At 34.9% G+C, this 20,238-nt stretch overlaps 1 pseudogene; it reads right to left on the bottom strand.

The window, feature by feature from the left end:
- Nucleotides 1–8,876: 8,876 nt before the first annotated feature.
- On the bottom strand, nt 8,877–19,629 carry LOC137838640 (receptor-like protein EIX1; annotated as a pseudogene).
- Between the last annotated feature and the right edge of the window lie 609 nt (nt 19,630–20,238).

Below are 20,238 nucleotides of genomic sequence, written 5' to 3'. Positions count from 1 at the left end.
TGCATAATGGGCACTAAAAAGAATCAATAAAAGATAGACGTCTTTTAAAACATCTTTGACATCATCAGATTCTAAGAGTCATAGTGAAGTCAGATTAAGTTATATTTAAAATGATTAAATAAATTATTGATTTTAAATGGAATATTATTATATTATTTTATAACACTTAAAATATCACAAATATAAAGAAAAATATAATTGTTGAGAAAGTTATCATACATCATAAAAAAAGTGAGAAGAAGTGATGTTATATATTTAGAAACAAATATAATTTTTTATTGATTTTTTTAGCAGAAAATAAAATATATCATTACATATATAGAAATAAATATATTGTAATTTTATGCTTCATTGGTTAGTACTAAAAATTAATAAAAATGTTGTTATCTATTTAGTTGCAAAGATATATTATGATTTTTTTATTTTGATGAAAATTAGTTTTTATCATATTGTAAAAGTAACTCAATTATGATTCTTTGACTCCTCCTATAAAAAATGGATATCAAAATATTTTGAAATTATCTGTATCATTATTTTATAAACCAATGTAAGTCATAATAAATGTTAGTATATATGGACACACGAGGAATCCTAACATCGTTAATTTAGACATAAGCTCACCTAATAAAAGATATTAGAACCATATTCAAAATCGTGTTTAAAAATAAAATATATATTATCACTTTTTTATTAATTTTTTATTGACATAAAATAATAAATGTTATATATTTAGAAATAAAATATATCATGTTTTTATTATTGATTTGTTAGCAACCCTTAGTGTATATTTAGTTAAAAGATATATAATGATTTATTTATTTTTAATAAAATCTCAGCAACCAAAGCAGTTTGAATATCAAGAAATGCAGAGAACCCACCAATAAACTATGATCCCATACTCTAACAGAAAATACCTCAACAAGTAGCAAGACCAAGATACTCTCGAGCAATTCCATGATCAGTGTTAATTTTAACCTATCTTGGTGAAGGGAACTCACATCTAAGGAAAATGACGAAGAACTTTACCAGTACGAGTATTAATACAAAAAAATTTAATAACATTGAAATTCAACACATTATTTTTCATTGAAACTTTAAACGAATGTTAAACCTTTAATTAACGAAATAGCCCTAAAAATATCAATTTTATCCTGAAATCTAGCATAATTCATCATATGTCATATTGTCGAAATAGAAAAAGTTATCACAATAAGATTAAGCAATTTAACTAAAGGACTACCATCACTCTTAATAAAAGAAAAAAAATCATCCTTGTTAAAGAATTGAGGAGGAAGAAAAATATATCGAACCCAACTTTAAATAAGTTTCTTTTATGTGAATTTAGCCGTTCAAAGTTTTTTTTCCCAAAAATATTATTTGTGTCCCCGAAACCCACGTTAATAACTTGTTTATTTTATTTTATTTTAGTGTCACAATAACGTTCCTTTAGCAGACTCTTTTTTTTTTTAATTTTTTGCTGTCTTCGTAGGATGGGTTTGGTACAGTCTAGTTAAGTCCAGTACTGGACCTATGCTTTATTATGGAAGTTATTTCTTCATTTTAATTTGTGGTGATTCCACATCGAACAGAAATACGCAGCACATCTGTAATATTTGTACAACCATTAATGTGATTTATTACAAGATAAATAAACACGGAATCATGTTTTTCAATGTGAAATTGTAAATGAATGTAATTAAACTCAACTTATTTGAATTCCAATTCAATAAATTATATTAACCATTACTAAATTATATTAGTCTACAAAGAAGATTAAAAAAATTAATATCTTGACACTATATATATTGTAAGTTAAGAGGTAACGCCAAAATCCTCAAATGAACTCGACTTTGTAATAACCTTTTAGTATTTATGGAAGGCTAAGGCGTTCCCTAACGTGTTAACCACAGCATGGAGGGTTTTGATGGGCAGAATGCCAACTAGGGTGTCTTTAGGCAGGAGAGGAGTTGTGTTAAGCACACTAGTGTGTCCGATGTGCCAGACAAAGGAGGAATCATGCCAACATCTGTTCTTGGAATGTAAGACTGCAATACATGTATGGGCTTTATGCTTCAGATGGAGTGGAATAGTGTTTGTCCAACATAATGACATTATGGCCCACTTTGTGAGTTTCCATTTAATGCAGAGCAGCAAGGTACAAAACGAGGTTTGGAAAGGTGTGTGGGCGGCCATAGTATGGTGTTTATGGGAGCAGAGAAACCAAGTGGTGTTCAATCAAGGAGTAGTCCATGTGTGCGTAGTCGGTGTTTATGATCGCCGGTGGATGAAACGGAGATCTCCATGTGTGCGTAGTCGGTGGTTGTCGAAGGTATGCAAAGGTCAACATGATCGCCGGTCGATGAAGCGGCGTTCTCCATGTCAATATGATCGCCGATCGACGAAGCGGTGTTCTCCATATGTGTGTAGTCGGTGGTCGCCGAAGTTATGCAAGACCAACATGATCGCCGGTCGATGAAACGGAGATCTCCATGCGTGCGTAGTCGGTGGTCGTCGAAGGTATGCAAAGGTCAACATGATTGCCGGTCGATGAAGCGGCGTTCTCCATAGGTCAACATGATCGCCAATCGATAAAGCGGCGTTCTCCATATGTGTGTAGTCGGTGGTCGCCGAAGTTATCCAAAGCCAATATGATCGCCGGTCAATGAAACGACGATCTCCATGCATGCGTAGTCGGTGGTCGTCGAAGTTATGCAAAGGTGAACGTGATCGTCGGTCGATGAAACGACGAGCTCCATGTGTGGTTTTCTCACTTTAAGGTTGTGCTGCTCCAACCATAAAGGAGAGTTTCTTTTGTGGATAATTTAGGAAGTCCACTTCTGGTTAATGTATATGGGTTGGGATACCCCTGAAGTATCCCCTTTAATTTTATTTATTCATTACTGATAAAAAAAAAAACTTTTTGGTAATCTGTTTTATTATTTAATGAAAGAAAATATTTTTGATTTGACATTTTGTTTCCAAGTTGAGTAGGAATGCTTCCACCAAAAGCAGAATAGGAGAGATTGAGATATCTTAAGTTGGTGAAAATAGTTATTGCAGAAATCCAAATGTTGAATATTTTGCAAGGGAGACAGGGAAATGATACTGGTTAAGGAGACTAAGGATAGTTATATGACCTGTTTGGTGGTGGACAAGTTCTCATCACCCCTCTATGTAGATAGGACATCTGTGAGGTCATAGGCCATGTTTGAAGTGGAGGAGTGCGTGTCTCTTGAATGGGTGAATGGAAGATGCAGATGGAAGAAAAGGAAAAGATAATAAGAAGGCATTATTATTATTATTATGTGGCTGATATGATATGAAACAACTATTTAAGTATTGATGACTCTTCCACACACTATGTAAGATATATTCTAACACCCTTTTCTTTTTATACAAATATACATATCTTATCGCACTTCTGGCTATTTCATTAGCCTATATTTCAACAAAATGTATTATTTTGTATTCTTCTATTTTATATAATTTAAAATATATCATATTTTTCCATGTCACTAGTATTTTTGTTATCATTTTTAACTTTCATAAAAATATTATATTATTGTTCCACTAAATTATATATGTGAGGTTCCCCTTAGAGTATTTTTAAATTTCACTAACAAATGTTTGTTTAGAAAAACGTGCACATGCACGGTTTTAACAGAAGTCCTAGAAATGGCGAAAGGATAGGTTAGAAAATTATTTCTATTTCTTTTTATATCGGTTAGGACTTTTTTCTTGAAATCAGGAGTTCTTGAAATTGGAGTAAATTTATTTGGTTTTCATCTATTTCGCCTTCCAAAACTCTTGTCTTTTTGAAAGTTTTTCATGGAGGGCTTCCTACATATCAGCATATTCAAAATAAAGGTTTGCATATTTGTTCTATGTGTACACTTTGTGAAAAAAATGTGGAATCTATTCATCATTTATTTTTTGAATGCCTTAATGCTTTGTATATTTAGAGTTTTCCTACTTCTCATTTCTCTAATAAGGATGATCTTCTTTCTTTTATTGAGAGTGACGGTAGTCCTCTGGTTAAATTGATTAACCTTGTTGTAATAACTTTTTCTATTTGGATGATATGGCGTATAAGGAATTTTGCTCGTTTTCAGGATAAAATTGAAGTTTTTCTAGGGTTGTTTTGGTTATTAAATATTTAACTTGTCTAGTGGGAAATTCGTCTAAAGCTTCAATGAAGAATGATTTGATGGATTTCAACGTGATTAAATTTTTTGGTATTAATACTTGTATTGGTAAAGTTTTTTGTCCTTTTCCTGTTAGATGGGAGTTTCCTTCTCCAGACTGGGTTAAAATTAACAGTGATGGGACTGCTAGGGGATATCTAGGTCTTGTCACTTGTGGAGGTATTTTTTGTGGGAGTATGGGAGAATTTATTGGAGCTTTCTCTGCGTTTTTTCTTGAAGTTCAGACTACACTGGTTGCTGAGTTTTATGGAGTTATATATGCTTTGGAGGAAGCTCAAAATATGGGGCTTACTAGTGTTTGGCTGGAATGCGACTCTTCCTTGGTATGTGCTGCGTTTACTGCTAGGAAAAATGTTCATTGAATGCTTCTTAATCGATGGAATACCAGTGTTACTTACTGTGAGAAAATCAGGTTTAGGGTTACTCATATTTTTCGTGAAAGGAATGCGTATGCAGATATGTTTGCAAATTTAAGTTTTATTCATAGAGAATCTTTTCATTAGTATAATAGACTTCCATCTAGTTTATTATTAGAATTCTTTATGAGTAGGTATAGTCTCCCTATGTATCATTTTTGTTAACATATGGGTTTTTGGTCTAGTCCCCCCCATATTTTTGTATTTTCTTTCTGTTTTCTTTTTTTTAATAATACTTTTTTCCATGTGATGACAAATGATTGTTGTTAATTGAGGTGTCAACTTATCTAAGATGTCAAGTTGCATAATAATGCCTAACATAAAAAATTTTAATCATAAAAAAAGTGCCATACATAAAATCATGACATTTTACCAAAAGCACGAAAAGACAGAAGTTTAATTTGTCTTTTATAAATTTTGTGAAGACTTGTGATTTCAAAGTTTATGCAAATTGTTTCATATTCTAAATTTGATATCATTGTACACATAATGTTCTAACCCATGAAAAGGGTTAGAAAAAAATATAAGACAATAATAATATTTATTATACATTATTATACTTTTCGTAATTTTTTAAAAACACTAATATATTTCGATAAATGTAATTTTCTAAAAAATTATAATGTATGAGACAAATAGTATAAATATCAAAATATTTATCTAACTTAACTTATTTAAATTAAAAAAAATATTTCATTATTCACTCAGGTATCATTATAAATATAACAAATCATAATTTATTATTATGATATCATTTGTATCAGAATACTATTGAGAAAATCACAGACAAAAAAGGAAAAAAGAATTCAGATTAATTCTTCTTTATATAAATAACTGAAAAATATCAAGTAATAAAAAATAATAATAGACAAGTTAATGGGATGTACTATACAGAAAATAAAAACTAACAAACTCTTAATGTGAACCAATTAGTCCCAAAAAACTTCCAGTAATAAAAATTAATAAGTACACTACAAATTTGTTTTTAACATTTAAGAATCAATAATAAAAAATTTATCTTCTCAGATAGGATGGATAATAACACAAAAACTAAACAATAGAGAGAATAAAACACAGAATAATTGCCACAAAACATTTTCTTCTGTCTAACTCTTCTGTGTCGGACACACTGGTTATTATTGGCTTCTCCTTTTCTCTTTTTATTTTCCTTAAAAATCTTATGCAAATAATGTATTTTTAAAAATGCGTAATGAATTAGTAGTCTATAAAGAAAAACACTTTCCTTTTCATTCTCTTTAATTAAGTCAGTTCTCGATCTAGTAAATTAGAAAATTACCTAAAAAATACCTGTAATAATATTACAAGTAAATAGATACGTTTTGAACCATAATATTTATAGTTTTAGTTTTATAATAAATAAATATATTTTAATATATTATTGTTAAAATGTTTAAATATGTTGTGTGTAACACCTTAGAAATATACCTATTTACAATACAGGTTCTACACGGTTTTGTACAAGCTTAGAGTCTTTCAAATGTTCCTAATACATTATTAGGATTTATATAAATACAAATAATTACATTGCAAAGCTCAAATTAAAATCCTAAGGCCTTCGAGACATTCCTGCACCCCTGCATCAACATTTGTTCATGTATGTAGTATAATCATCGCAATTCACAACATAACAAGAAAAACAATGGTAACCTAGTGAAAATAAAATTTTATAACATGAATCAATTGCTCAATTAAATTATTTTCATTTTATTCATACTGACTACTCATAGATCCATTTGCATCAGAATACCTTGATTTCTTTTCAATTCTCAATACTTTTGATTTCATTTCAATCATAATGATATTATATGGATTTATCATCTTCTGGAAGACTCATTAAGTATGCCCTAACATCTAATCCACACCTCTAGGATCAAGGTAAGTCCAAACATTCAATATCTTGTGTCTCTGCAGGTCATTGTGTGTATGAACTCTCTATTTAAGTTATATTTGAATGAAATTTTTATAAGTTCTTTCGGGGAAAAGTTAAATTTGATTTTCTTGGTTAAAATTAATTGTTATACAAAATAAAAGTTAAAAATTTACAATAGTTATATAAAATTGTATCGGTCGGTACTGGACGAGTCATGTCACTCAGCCTAGGTGACCGACCGACCGGGTTAAAACATATTTAAAGCAATTATAATAAATAACAGTTGTTGAGACTCTTTGAGAATCTCACATCCCTATAAAACCGGGTAACGTCCTGAGTAATCAGGGAACCTCCTTAGTAATCAATTAACACTGATATTTAATAGATTTGATCTATCACAACAGAGGACCCATGACCAAACACTATAAATAAAACATATGCAAATGAATAAGGTACACTTTTAATCAGGTCTTAATATACACTTTGAATATTGAATACTTACTTGATCATCGTAGTACCTTTTTCAGGTCAACTCCAACCAAGCGCCAGCGAATTAAGGAAGAAGTCTTTGAGTATTGAAGAGCAAGGGAATTACTGAATGACTGACACTTCAACAATTGTACAACTAGATTCAGGAACTATCTAGGCCCACTTTGTCTTTACAAGTACAATTGGTACCAACCATGGGACCGAGATAGAATTAGAAGCAATCATGGTTTCAACAAGACACATCGTAAACAACGAACGAATCTCTGAAGATCAGATGGCTATGTTTCAAACTATACAAAAACAAATGGAAGAGATACGTAAAAAAGAATAAGAATGAAAAGGAGGTGTGCCTTCTTAAAGAGAAAAATGAATCATTGAGACGACAATTAAATGAGTCTCCATGTGGACAAAAATCTCCTTCAAGTGAACATACCCAGAACCAAGAAAAGACAGTCATTATTCAGACTTAGACTCAGCAGGCATCTAGGCCACATACCAAAAGAATGAGTCTCCATGTGGACAAAAATCTCCTTCAAGTGAACATACCCAGAACCAAGAAAAGACAGTCATTATTCAGACTTAGACTCAGCAGGCATCTAGGCCACATGCCAAAAGAACTCATGTCATTGAAGATGACGATGAGCCAAAAGGACATCCCTTCACTGACGAAGTTATGGACACACAACTTTCCTCTAAATGGAAGAGTCTCAACATCAAGCTTTATGATGGTTCCACAAACCTGGACGAACACATGAATGTCTACAAAACACAAATGAACCTCTACACTACAGACAAGGCGGTATGGTGCAAGGTTTTTCCTACCCATTTCAAAGAAAGGGCACTCAGTTGGTTTACTCAACATCCATTCGATTCAGTGGATAACTTCAAAACTTTGTTAGCCAAATTTAGTACTCGATTTGCAACTAGCCAATCACACCACATATCATATCTAGCTCTTCTCAATGTCAGACAAGAGAAAGGAGAACCCTTACGAGCATTCATGAAAAAATTTAACAAATTGTCTCTGAGCATCAGAAACCTCATTGCTAGAGATAGCCATGCATAATTTGATCTCAACTCTCCGACCCAGACAGTTCATTGGTAGTCTAATAAAAAAGCCAGCAAAAAAATTAGATGAATTGAGAAATCAAGCAACTAAATTCATTTAAATTGAGGAACTACATGATCATCACAAGAATGCTCTAGGAGAGAATGGATGAGACAAAGGAAAGGAGAAAGACTGTGGTAGCGACATATACTCGGCCAGTCTGATAAATTCAGAGATAACCGAGGTCCTCAACTTCATGCTTATACCCCATTAAATGCTAATCAGGAAAAAATTATGGATGAAGCATTGCATGCCGACCTAATCCCGACATTGAAAAAGTTGCAGAGTCTAAGAGATGCCAACATGTCTAAATAATGTCGATACCACCGTAATTTTGGCCATACGACCAAAGAGTGTCAAGCATTGAAGGATAACATTGTAGAACTTGTCCAAGTTGGCCACTTGCGAAAATTTGTTCAAACGGCGAACAAAAGCTCGTAGCAATATCCACAAAGAGAAAGGTATCCATTTAGAGATGAACAAAGAACGATCACGATGCCATGAGGACGACTGACGTCCTACAAAATAGCAAAGAAGGAGCGAAAGCCCGAATCGAGGTGATCGTTCAAGATAGAGCGAAAGTCCCAGGCGTGACAATCACTCCAAACGAGGCGTTCGTGAAGTCATAAACACAATAACTGGGGATTCGTGCTCGGTGATCGTGGTGGAAAGGAGGAATGATCACGTCATTATAGAGACAACAAACGTTCTTCAAAACAACAAAGGAGTGAAAGTCCCGAGTGTGGCTATTTTTCAGGACAAGGTGTTCATGAGGTAATCAACATGATCGTTGGAGGATTTGCGTGCGGAGAATGTTCAAGTTCAACTTGCAAGAAACTTATAATGGTTATCCAGTCAGTCCATTCAACCACAATCAAAGACCAACCGAGAATCCCTCCAATTCTCTTCACAGATGATGATTTTAATGTTATTAATCCATCTCAGGATGACCCCATGGTCATTATAGTGGAAATTGAAAAAATTGCTATCACTAAGGTTTTGGTAGATCAAGGCAGCTCGATCGACATTTTATATTGGAAAACTTTAAAAAAAATGAGGATTCCATAATGAGAAATCCAACCGTATGATGACCAGATAGTAGGATTTTTCTGGCGAATGAGTGGACACTCGAGGGTATATTGACTTATACACTACATTCGGTGAAGACCATTAAAATCAGGTATCTTCTTGTTAATGTCAATACTTCATATAACATCTTGCTTGGGCGGTCATCCATCAACTGCCTTAGAGCAATAGTGTCAATTCTGCATCTCGCGATGAAGTTTCCATCTATTTCAGGTGACATAGTCATCGTTCATGTTGATCAAACGGTAGCCCGAGAGTGTTACGTTGCAAGCCTGAAAGTCAAATCAACCAATCGATTATGTTACAAAAAATCACAGCGTGGACAGTTGAGAAAATGTAGAAAAGAACGTTATCCAAGGTCTAGAAGACCGATCAGAGATTAGTCTCGAGAAACAAGATCTCCCAGAAGAGAACATATGGTCGCATTGGTCGACCTCGACCCCTAACTCAATGACACTTGTACCGACAAGTCCTCGGACGTCGTTGACCGCTAGTAATGATGGGGCCACGTAAGCTGGGTCTGACGAGCGGCATGGGCCAGTGCCTTGCAGACGACACGCCCAGGGTGTCGAGGAGTGGTCAGGCGTCGGTCACGTATGTTGGGTCCCACAAGCGGTATACCCAGAGTGCCTCACAAACAGTACGCCCAGAGGGTCGAGGAGTGGTCAGGCATCGGTCATCAAGATGTGTTGACGTGTCCTCGGACATCGGTGAGTCAGATAGCGGAGCTGGGCCAAGAGAGGTGGATCCCAGACCACACACCAGTTATCAGTTAGGAGAAGCGTAGATCACAAGGGGTCCATGCGTGTGGTGTGGATGACGCGTTCAGGTGTAACACGAGTAAAGAGCCACCGGAAGAGATATGGCCCGTAAGGGTCACGTTTCAGGGGTAAAACTACATGCATGGCACGTGAACAACTAGGGTACTCCAAGGACGGATGACCCCAGAGATTAGGTGCACAAGTTGGTACCCAGGTGGTCATCCCGTCAGAGGTTGCACTCTAGTAAGGGAACCTTACGCGCTAGATTGCCCTAAGAGTGGGTGATAGCGGCGCTAGGGCACACCCTCAGTAACCCTAATTGTGGTTAATGGAAACAGCGGAAACCCTAGAGTATATAAGGGCAGTAACAAACCTAATAAGGTACGCAAGTTTTACGTAGGGCTTACGCTGATACACACACAGTTTACACGGAGAGCTTTTTACAGCTAAGTTTTGGTGTTTCCTAGCCCTATACTAACTTGAGCGTCAGAGTGCAAACGACCTCTAGGGCGCCATTTGTCTTTGCATTTTCAGTTGTTTGATCGAAGGAAGGCACGAACGAAGGCAGAGATAATTGGGCGTGTGATCGTCGTAGACGTACGAAGGCAATCGAGTCAACCGATAGGAACAACACTCGTATTAAGGCGGGTGAGGATCTCTGTCCGCTACCCCTACTTGATGAAGAACATACAACACACATAAGGACTTCATTAAAGTCGACCGACGACAAATTAGTAAGTCAGACACTAACTGACAATGTTGATTTATTTGCCTAGATGGTTTTTGATATGCTAGGAGTAAGTCCAGATGTTATCACACATCACCTTTTGGTCTACAAAGAAGCAAAACTAATCGCCTAGAAGAAGAGAAAAATGGGTGAAGAGAAGCACAATGCAGCGGGCAAGGAAGCTGACAAGCTCGTCAAACCGACTTCATTAAAAAAGCAAACTACACCACATGGTTGACAATTGTTGTCATGGTCAAGAAGCCTAATGGTAAATGGAGGATGTACATGGACTACACCGACCTCAACAAGGCTTGTCCAAAAGATGTTTATCCTCTACCAAGCATCGACCGACTAGTTGATGGGGTGGTCCGTCACCATGTTTTAAGTTCCCTGGATGCATACTCTAGATACAATCAAATCCAAATGTATCTAAAAGACAAGGAGAAAACAACTTTTATGACCGATTGTGACAACTTCTATTATGAAGTCATGTAGTTTGGTCTAAAAAATGCTGGTGCAACTTACTAGAGAATGATGCATCAGAATTTTAAAGGAATGCTCGATCAAAATGTCGAAGTTTAAGTTGGCGACATAGTGGTAAAATCTTATTCATGTTTATAGCACATTCAAGTTCTCAAAAAAGTCTTCAAAGCTCTTAGAGATCATGGTATTTGACTTAACCTTGATAAATGTGCGTTCAGGGTAGAATTTGGGAAATTTATAAGTTTCATGCTCACCCATCGTGGTATTGAAGCAAATCCAGAAAAGTGTAGGGATATCACTGAAATGAGAAGCCCTGAAAATTTAAAAGAAATTCATAAACCTTAGCCGATTTCATGGTTGAACTTAACCATTGGCCGACCAAGGACAAGGATCTCCAATGGACCTTACATGTGGATGGTTCATCGAATGATAAGTCATGCGGTGTAGAAGTAGTTCTTGAAGGTTCGGGGCGACATTCTCCTTGAACAATCATTGAAGTTTGATTTCAAAACATCAAATAATCAAGCAGAATATGAGGTCATCCTAGTTGAGCTTACTTTAGCATATGATATGGAAGCCCAACAACTTATTTGTAGGAGCGACTCTCAGCTAGTAGTAAAAAATATTAAAGTGAAATTCGAGGTAAAAGAGTCTTTGTTGTAGAAATACTATCACCTCATTCGAAATTTGATGTCTAAATTAAAATTGAACACATTTGATATGAGCATAATGCTAGAGTCGACATGCTTTCAAGGTTGGCTACTACTAAAAGGAAAGGGCTCCACCGTTCAGTTATATATGTAATCCTCAAAAATCCCAACGTCAGTACGAACGAATGCATGACCATTTCTGAAAAGGAAATCTGGATGACACCTATCAAACGAATTTTAGAAAATGGTGAATGTAAGACACAAGAGGAGAAGACAATAAGGCAACAAACCGCTCAGTTTGTCCTCATTGGTTCTAATCTCTATCGACGAAGATACAATCTACCATTATTATCTAAAATTATATTTATTATGTCCTATCTATATATTATTTTTTTAAATATCTTATTGAATTGATTGTTGCCGACGCAGGACCACTATCCTCTGATTCTGATTCTAATTCTAATTATGACGATGAAGGTTAGAACACTTTGGAAATAATAACTGTCTGGAAACGGAAGTTAAATTTGCCCACATCTTTTGGAGTACATGCATTTATAGACAATTTTTCTTATAAGTTATTTTTGAAAAAGTAATTTAAAATGAACTAATTACAAGGTAGAATTTTTTCACTTATTATTCTTTACTGCTCTCTATTTTCCTAAAAAATTATATTAGTCAGAAATAAAGATATTGTTCTATATGACCAATATTTACACATAGAATATTATAGTTTTCAATTGTTAACTGCAATCGAACTCTTCAATTGATGCATTAACAATGAAGAAGGACATAACTGGAACAATTACAAAGAAAAAGGAGGAAACTATTAAAAACAGTATAGAATCATGTCATTTTGCGAAATCATGGAAAAGTAAAGTTAATTGGTCTTTACATAGGTCAAACGCTCTCCTTCCATTCAGTGGAGAGGCAGCCAGAAATTTGCTGGATGTTCATGCTTTATCAGTAGGTGTTGGGTACTCTGAACGTGCTAGCTGGTACTTAAAGATTTATCTTAGTTAAATATTCTGAAGTGTCACATTTTAATTTTATTCATTTTTTTTTAATAAAAAAAAATTGATCTTTACATAAAACTGCTAGAAATAGTAATAATAAAGGCTTTCTACTTGCAAAAACGTTGTTGAAAATAAAATATAAAATGATTATCGGACGTGGATGTTACAATTCTAAGCACTTGAATTAGAACGAAACAACGTTATAAATGCATTATGCAAAACAACTCCATCAAATCATAGTTTGAAATACATTACTTACTACAAAACATTCAAACTACAATACTAAATAAATATCTTGCACTTTTATGGCAACTAATGATGCTTTCATTCATCCCAGATCAATCAGATTAATGTGGTTTATTAAAAGATAAATAAAGAGGGAATAAAAATTTTCAATGTGAGATTGTAAATGAATATAATTAAACTCAACTTCTCTGAATACCAACTCAATAAATTATATTAACCATTAATAAATTATATTAATCTACAAGAAGATTAAAAAAAATTAATATCTTCACACTATATATTGTAAAATAATAAGTAGATACATTCATTTTACAATCAAACTTTCAAATAAAATTATGTAAATTAATATGAAAAATTATATATGCATATATATTAAAAAGACAGAAATAAATGAGTTAAGGGGTAAGGCCAAAACCTGAAATAAATTCGACTCTGTAATAACCTTTTCGTAATCTGTTTTTATTTAATAAAAGAAAATATATTTGATACATCTGAAAAGCCAGTGAGAAATTAGAGAATGTAGGAAATGCCCTGTTGAGGATTAAGCTGAGACTTATCATCACATCCCAAATTTCACTTTCATTATTTGTGAACCAAATATTAATATATTTGACTAACATACCTCTTTCATGCAATAAACAGCACTTGCCACATTGTTCATATATGCGGTCTGTAAATCTGTTTAGGAAGCTGAGATAAGCATTTCTGGAAGAACGTGAAAGTAGTATTGGCCCTAATAAGCCCCAAAATCCGGTGAAGTATCCTATCCCCATGCTCATGTACAATGCCTCATACCAATCACTATCTTCATCACCATTCATTGCTTCACCTTCTCCAACCTTTTCTCTTCTTTCATCTCCATCTCCAGGACAACTTTTGTTCACTTGCTCTCCACAAAGATCATTGTTTCCTTCAAAACAAGAGCCATCAAAGGTATCAATATGTCTTCCTGATGGGATTCTTCTCGAAAGAGAGTTGTGTGACAAATCTAGTTTACCAAGAAAATCAATTTGAGAAAGTGAGAAAGGAATTCCTCTACTGATATGATTTCTTGATAAGTCAAGGGACTCTAGTGAACTTAAATTCCCAATCTCAGAAGGAATTTTTCCTCTTAGATTATTTCTAGATAAATTCAAGGAAACTAACCCAACCAAATATGCTATGTCTTTTGGTATTTCACCCGTTAACTTATTACTTGAAAGATCAATGCTCTTAAGCTTCAACTCTGGATTCTCGAACCCCTGTTCCACACCTTTCCACATCAAGCTTATGTTAAGGGTGTAACTTCCGATATCCAAACTCCCATAACTTTCAAAATAAGTGTTATTCATCCAATATATACGATTTCGAGTGTCACTTGTGTTGATGCTCTTTTCAGACATTGCAGTCTAATTCTGTAAGCATGATGGAATTCCTTTTGATAACATATTTCTCGAAAGATCCATGAATTGAATATGCTTCAAATAACAGAGTTGAATAGGAAGATTTCCAGAAAAGTGATTCTCTCGCATGATCAAGATTATCAACTGCTGCATGATTTCTCCTAGCCATGATGGTATTGGACCGGACAACATATTTTCACCCACATCCAACATAAATAAATTGTTGCAATTCTTTAAAGTGGAAGCTAATTCACCCGTTAGGTTATTGTTTCGTAAGACCAAGGCTTCCAATTGAACAAGACTACCCATGGACACAGGAATCCTCCCCGACAATTTATTATTGCTTAAATCAAGACACAATAACCGGTCTACAGATTTCCAACAGTCTGGAAGGTGTCCCTTCAATTGATTATTTGATAAATCTAAAATGGCAATTGGAGTGTTTCTTTGGTCACATATGAATGAAAAGAAATCTGAAAATTTGTTGTTAGAAAGCCTCAGCTCTAAAGCTTGTAGTAAAAACGACGGAATTTTTCCTTCAAACTGATTTGAATTCAGAATTATAGACGTACTATTGAGAAGCTTCACTGATATATTAGGAATTGAACCACTGAGATTGTTGTGAGACATATTCAACATTTCCATATTTTGCAAATTGTTCCAAAACCATTTTGGTACTGAACCATTAAGCCCATTTCAGAAATATCTAGATAAATTAATGAACGTTGAGTCTGAAGCCAACTAGGAAAAGTGGGGTCCAACTTGCAAGATCTTAGTTCCAAATATATTATTTGAAAAGGAGGAACCCAGTTAGGGTCTATTTTTAGAGAGAGAGAGTTCTTCGACAAAACTAAGTACCTTAATTTGGAAAAATTGGAAAGATGGGATTCGGTGACATCACCCTCCAAGCAATTTCCATCCAAGTACAAACTCTCCAACTCAGATAGCAATCCAATGCTTGCAGGTAGCATGCCAATAATCTGGTTATCAGATAATTCTAAATCCTGCAACATGTGTTTGTTGCACCATGAAGAATTTTGAAAGAAGTTAGAAATTTTCCCACTCAACTTGTTTTCTGAGAGGTCTAACATCTTCAATGTGCACATATTCCCAAAGAAAGATGGAATCTCGTGTTGGAGATTGTTACTAGAGAGGTAAAGAATTTCAAGAGAGTTCATTACTTTCCCAAATCCATCTGGGATGGGACCTTCTAACAAGTTTCCATAAAGCTCAAGCATACGAAGATTGGTAGTGGAGTTAAAAAGCCAGTAAAATATGGACGATGATTTCAATATATTGAGGGAAAGATCAAGGGAGACGAGAGGAGATGAAGAATTTGTGATTGAAATAGGTGACATGAGAAAACTATCGTCCCTGATACTACAATTTTGCAAATAAAGATTTTGAAGTTTTGAACTGAAGTTGAAACTACCTTGAAACCAATGATGTCATATTATTATAAGAAAGGTCAAGGATCACAAGAGAAGGAAAATTTGAGTGGAAAGGAGATGACAAAACAATGTTATTGTGAGAAAGATAAAGCTCCTGCAGATTAAGGCTAAAGTTTGACAATAATTGAAATGTTGAGGATGTGAGCATATTAGAAGAAATGTCAAGGATGGTAAGAGAAGTTGAGAAATTGGAATATGAATAAAACAGGGATTGTATATGGATATCTGAAAGAGAACAATCAACTAGTCTCAACTCTCTTAAGTTTGGAAAAATAATCATTTGCAACCAATCAAGATTATGTAAATAATACAAGGCAAGATTTGTTAGGTAATAGATTAGACAACCATTTTGCATCCATAGGTTTGACATCAAAATTGCCAGCAAGTTTAAGAGTGTGCAAGAAAGGAAGATTCCCAATCTGGAAAGGGAGTGCTCCAGAAAATGAATTTCTTCCAATATCAAGATACCTCAACTGTGACAGATTTGCAAGTTGATAAGGGAGTTCCCCGTTGAGATGATTGTAACTGAGATTGAGATACCTTAAATGTGTAAGGCGTCCAAGTTGATAAGGGATTTCTCCATGGTTATAATTGTGACTTAGATCCAGATAGAGTAAATGTGTAAGGTTTCCAAGTTGGATAGGAATGCTCCCACCAAAACGAGAATAGGAGAGACTAAGATATCTTAAGTTGGTAAGTGAGCCAATAAGTTGTGGGATGTGACTCCCTAAAAAAAAATTGTGGCTGAGATCCAAATGTTGAATATTTTTCAAGGCAAACAATGAAGTGATATTGATTGCACCTTTCAAATATTGATAAGGAAACTGACCAGGGAGACTAAGGATGGTTATATGACCTATTTGATGGTTGCATTGAATGCCTTTCCATTTGCAACAATCTCGACTGTTCTCATCATCCCTCCATGTAGACACCATGCCATAGTTATCTATGAGGCAATGCACTTTATTTGTGAAGTCTAGTTGAATGGGAGAATGATTGCTGAAGAATAGAAGAAAAGGAAAAGCAGGAGAAGTGCACAAAGATAACAAGAAGGCATTATTATTATTATGAAGTGGCTGATATGATATGAAACACTTGCTCAATTATTGATGGCAAACCCAACTTATAGAATTTATATATATAGCTTATACTATGGCTAATGGACACACCTGTTATGTAAGGCATATTCTAACACCCTTTGCTTTTTATAAAGTATAAATATAAATATCGTATACGAAGTCTTCTTAGGGGTTTGTTCGTAAATATGTTGTTGGCTCTATCTTTGTTACTGAACAATGAATAGAGAAATTTTATCACACTTTTGGATATTTGTTTATGTTGGTTATTAATTCAGATTTTATTATTATTAATTGAGATTTTATTACCCTTAAATTATTTTACCGTTATATTGCATTAATGATCAATTTCCAGGTCTGTTAGTATTCCTATTTTATCGCTTCCAGTAATTGTAATTTCATTATATATATGACTGAGTAAATCAAAATGAATAAGATCAATTTTGCAATTTTGTGCAATTAAGTTGCTACAACCTTTTCTCCTTTTGCCTTCTCTTATTTCCTTCTTCAATTAGTTCCTACAACTGGTATCAGAGCTAGTCTGTTATCATAAACTCTACCCAATTATCAGTCTCTATCCTTGATGGAAAAAATTACAATCGGTGGTGTGTGCAAATGAGAGTTTTGTTTGATTACATGAGTTATGGGATGTCGTTGAGAGTGGAGTGTCTGCATTAGTTGCTAATGCAATTGAGGCGCAACGAGTAGCGCATTGTGATCAAAAGAAGAAGGACAATAAGACTTTGTATCTCATCCATCAAGGGATGAATGATGAGACGTTTAAGCAGATAGAAGGAGCATCAACTGCCAGTGAGGCTTGGACAATTTTGTCAACCAATTATAAAGGTGATGATAAGATCAAAAGGATGCGTCTTCAAACCCTAAGACGCCAATATGAATTGCTACAGATGGAAACCACAGAGACTATCGATGTCTATATAAATAAAGTTCTTGCCTTGACAAATCAGATGAAGACCAATGGTGAAACACATTCGGAGCAGGCAAAGGTGGAGAAGATTTTGAGATATTTAACTCCCATATTTGAACATGTTGTTGCCGCAATTGAAGAGGCCAATGACATTTCAAAAATGGCAATAAGGTTATTGTCTGGTTCTCTACGAGCGCATGAGCAGCGGATGAATGACAATAAGATTGAAAAACCAATTGAGCAGGCTTTAGAAGCACAAGCCTCAATTGGTAGCTCCTATCATAAACATGGTAGCTATTTCAGCAAAGGTCGTGGTGGCCAGAATCATGGAGGCGCTTGGTGCGGGGAACGTGATCGCGGAGGACGAGGAGGCATTTATAATAAATCAAATGTTGAGTGTTATAATTGCCATAAGCGTGGCCATTATGCGAATGAGTGCAGATCAAAAGGTGATAATCATGCTTCCAATTGTGCTCAAGAAGATAGTAATCACGAACAAGATGAAGAGGATCATGAAGTATTAATGACAACCACATCAAATGAAACTCCAAACAACCAGACTTGATATTTGGATACAAGTTGCACGAATAATATGTGTGGTCAGAAGGAGCTGTTTGCAGATTTGGATGACTCATTTCGCACAAAAGTGAAATTCGGTGATGGCAGGTTCGTTCTGGTGATTGGAAAAGGGTGAATTCTTATTACATTGAAGAATGGTAATCACAGGTACATCTATGATGTTTTCTATGTACCTGACATGAAAAGTAATTTGTTGAGTGTGGGACAACTGGCCGAAAAGGGTTACGTGATGCACATAGTTGAAAATAAATTCTCAATTTTTGATAAAAAAAGGTAATTTGATTCTTAAAACCTTTTTATCAAAAAAACCGCATGTTTCCAGTAGATATTCATATGGGTAATTTCAAGTGCTTGAATGCAATAGTGAATAATGAATCGTGGTTATGACATTTACGCTTTGGGCACTTAAATTTTCAGAGTTTGGAAAATCTTTCCAAAAGAAATTTAGTGAATGGTTTACCCCATATTCATCACCCTGATCAATTGTGTGAGGCTTTCATTTTTGGAAAGAATCACAGGATACCATTTGTTAAGGTGCCTTGGCGTGCAAAATTTCCTTTGGAACTTGTTCGTACAGATGTTTGTGGCCCGATGAACATATCATCAGTTGGAGGTAATAAGTATTTTTTAACTATTATTGATGATTTTTGAAGGAAAACCTGGATTTATGTATTGAAAAGCAAGGATGAGGTATTCCACTGCTTTAAAATATTTAAAGCATTTGTTGAAAGAGAGAGTGGTAGACAAATGAAGATGGTGCGTAGTGATGGAGGAGGTGAGTACAAGTCTAATGAGTTCAAGAAGCATTGTGAAAAACTTGGGTTGCAACATAACATAACTTGTCTCTACACACCTCAACACAATGGAGCTGCCGAGAGAAAGAATAGAACAATCATGGACATGGCGAGGACCATGCTTAAAGCGAAAGGTATGCCAAATTATTTTTGGGCTGAGGCTGTTACATGTGTGGTATATTTGATAAACAGATCACCCACTCGGAGTGTTCCTAACACAACTCCGATTGAGGCATGGAGTGGATTCAAACCCAATGTGCAACACTTGAAGGTATTTGGGTCAATCACGCTCACGTTCCCAAGGCAGCAAGATCGAAGTTCGATGATAAGGCAGTGAAGACCATTTTCATTGGATATAAGCATGGAGGATACAAACTGTACAATCCAATGACAAAGAAGGTGATTATTAGTCGTGATGTTACATTTGCCGAAGATGAAGAATGTCAATTGAATGCAACAATTGAAATGGATTCGAAAAAATGATATATTTACGTTTTGAACAATGATGTGGAAGATGAAGTCACTCTTGAAGCACCTACAGTTCAACCTGAAGTTGTAGTTCAACCTGAAGTTGTAATTCAACCTGAAGTTGTAATTCAACCTGAAGTTGTAATTCAACCTGAAGTTGCAGCTCCAATTGCAACTATGATGGGGCGACCAAGAAGGTAGCAACGACAACCTGTACACCTTCAAGATTGCGAAGTAAATCTTGATGATGAAGTTGATGATAATGGAGATCTAGTTCACTTTGCTTTTCTTGCAGAATCAGAACCTGTGAGACTTGCAGATGTCATTCAACACCCCAAATGGCAAAAGGCTATGAATGAAGAATTGATGGCGATTGAGAAAAACAATATCATGACTCAAATTGGGAAGGTTGTTCCAAATCAGAATTAAGGGAGGATGTTGGTTATTAATTCAGATTTTATTATTATTAATTCAGATTTTATTAC

This window comes from Phaseolus vulgaris, chromosome 4 (genome assembly GCF_051622355.1).
Source record: "Phaseolus vulgaris cultivar YP4 chromosome 4, ASM5162235v1, whole genome shotgun sequence".
In the NCBI taxonomy this organism is placed as follows: Eukaryota; Viridiplantae; Streptophyta; class Magnoliopsida; order Fabales; family Fabaceae; genus Phaseolus; species Phaseolus vulgaris.
Note: the sequence above shows the minus strand (reverse complement) of the source record. Positions and strands in the feature narration are given on the sequence as shown.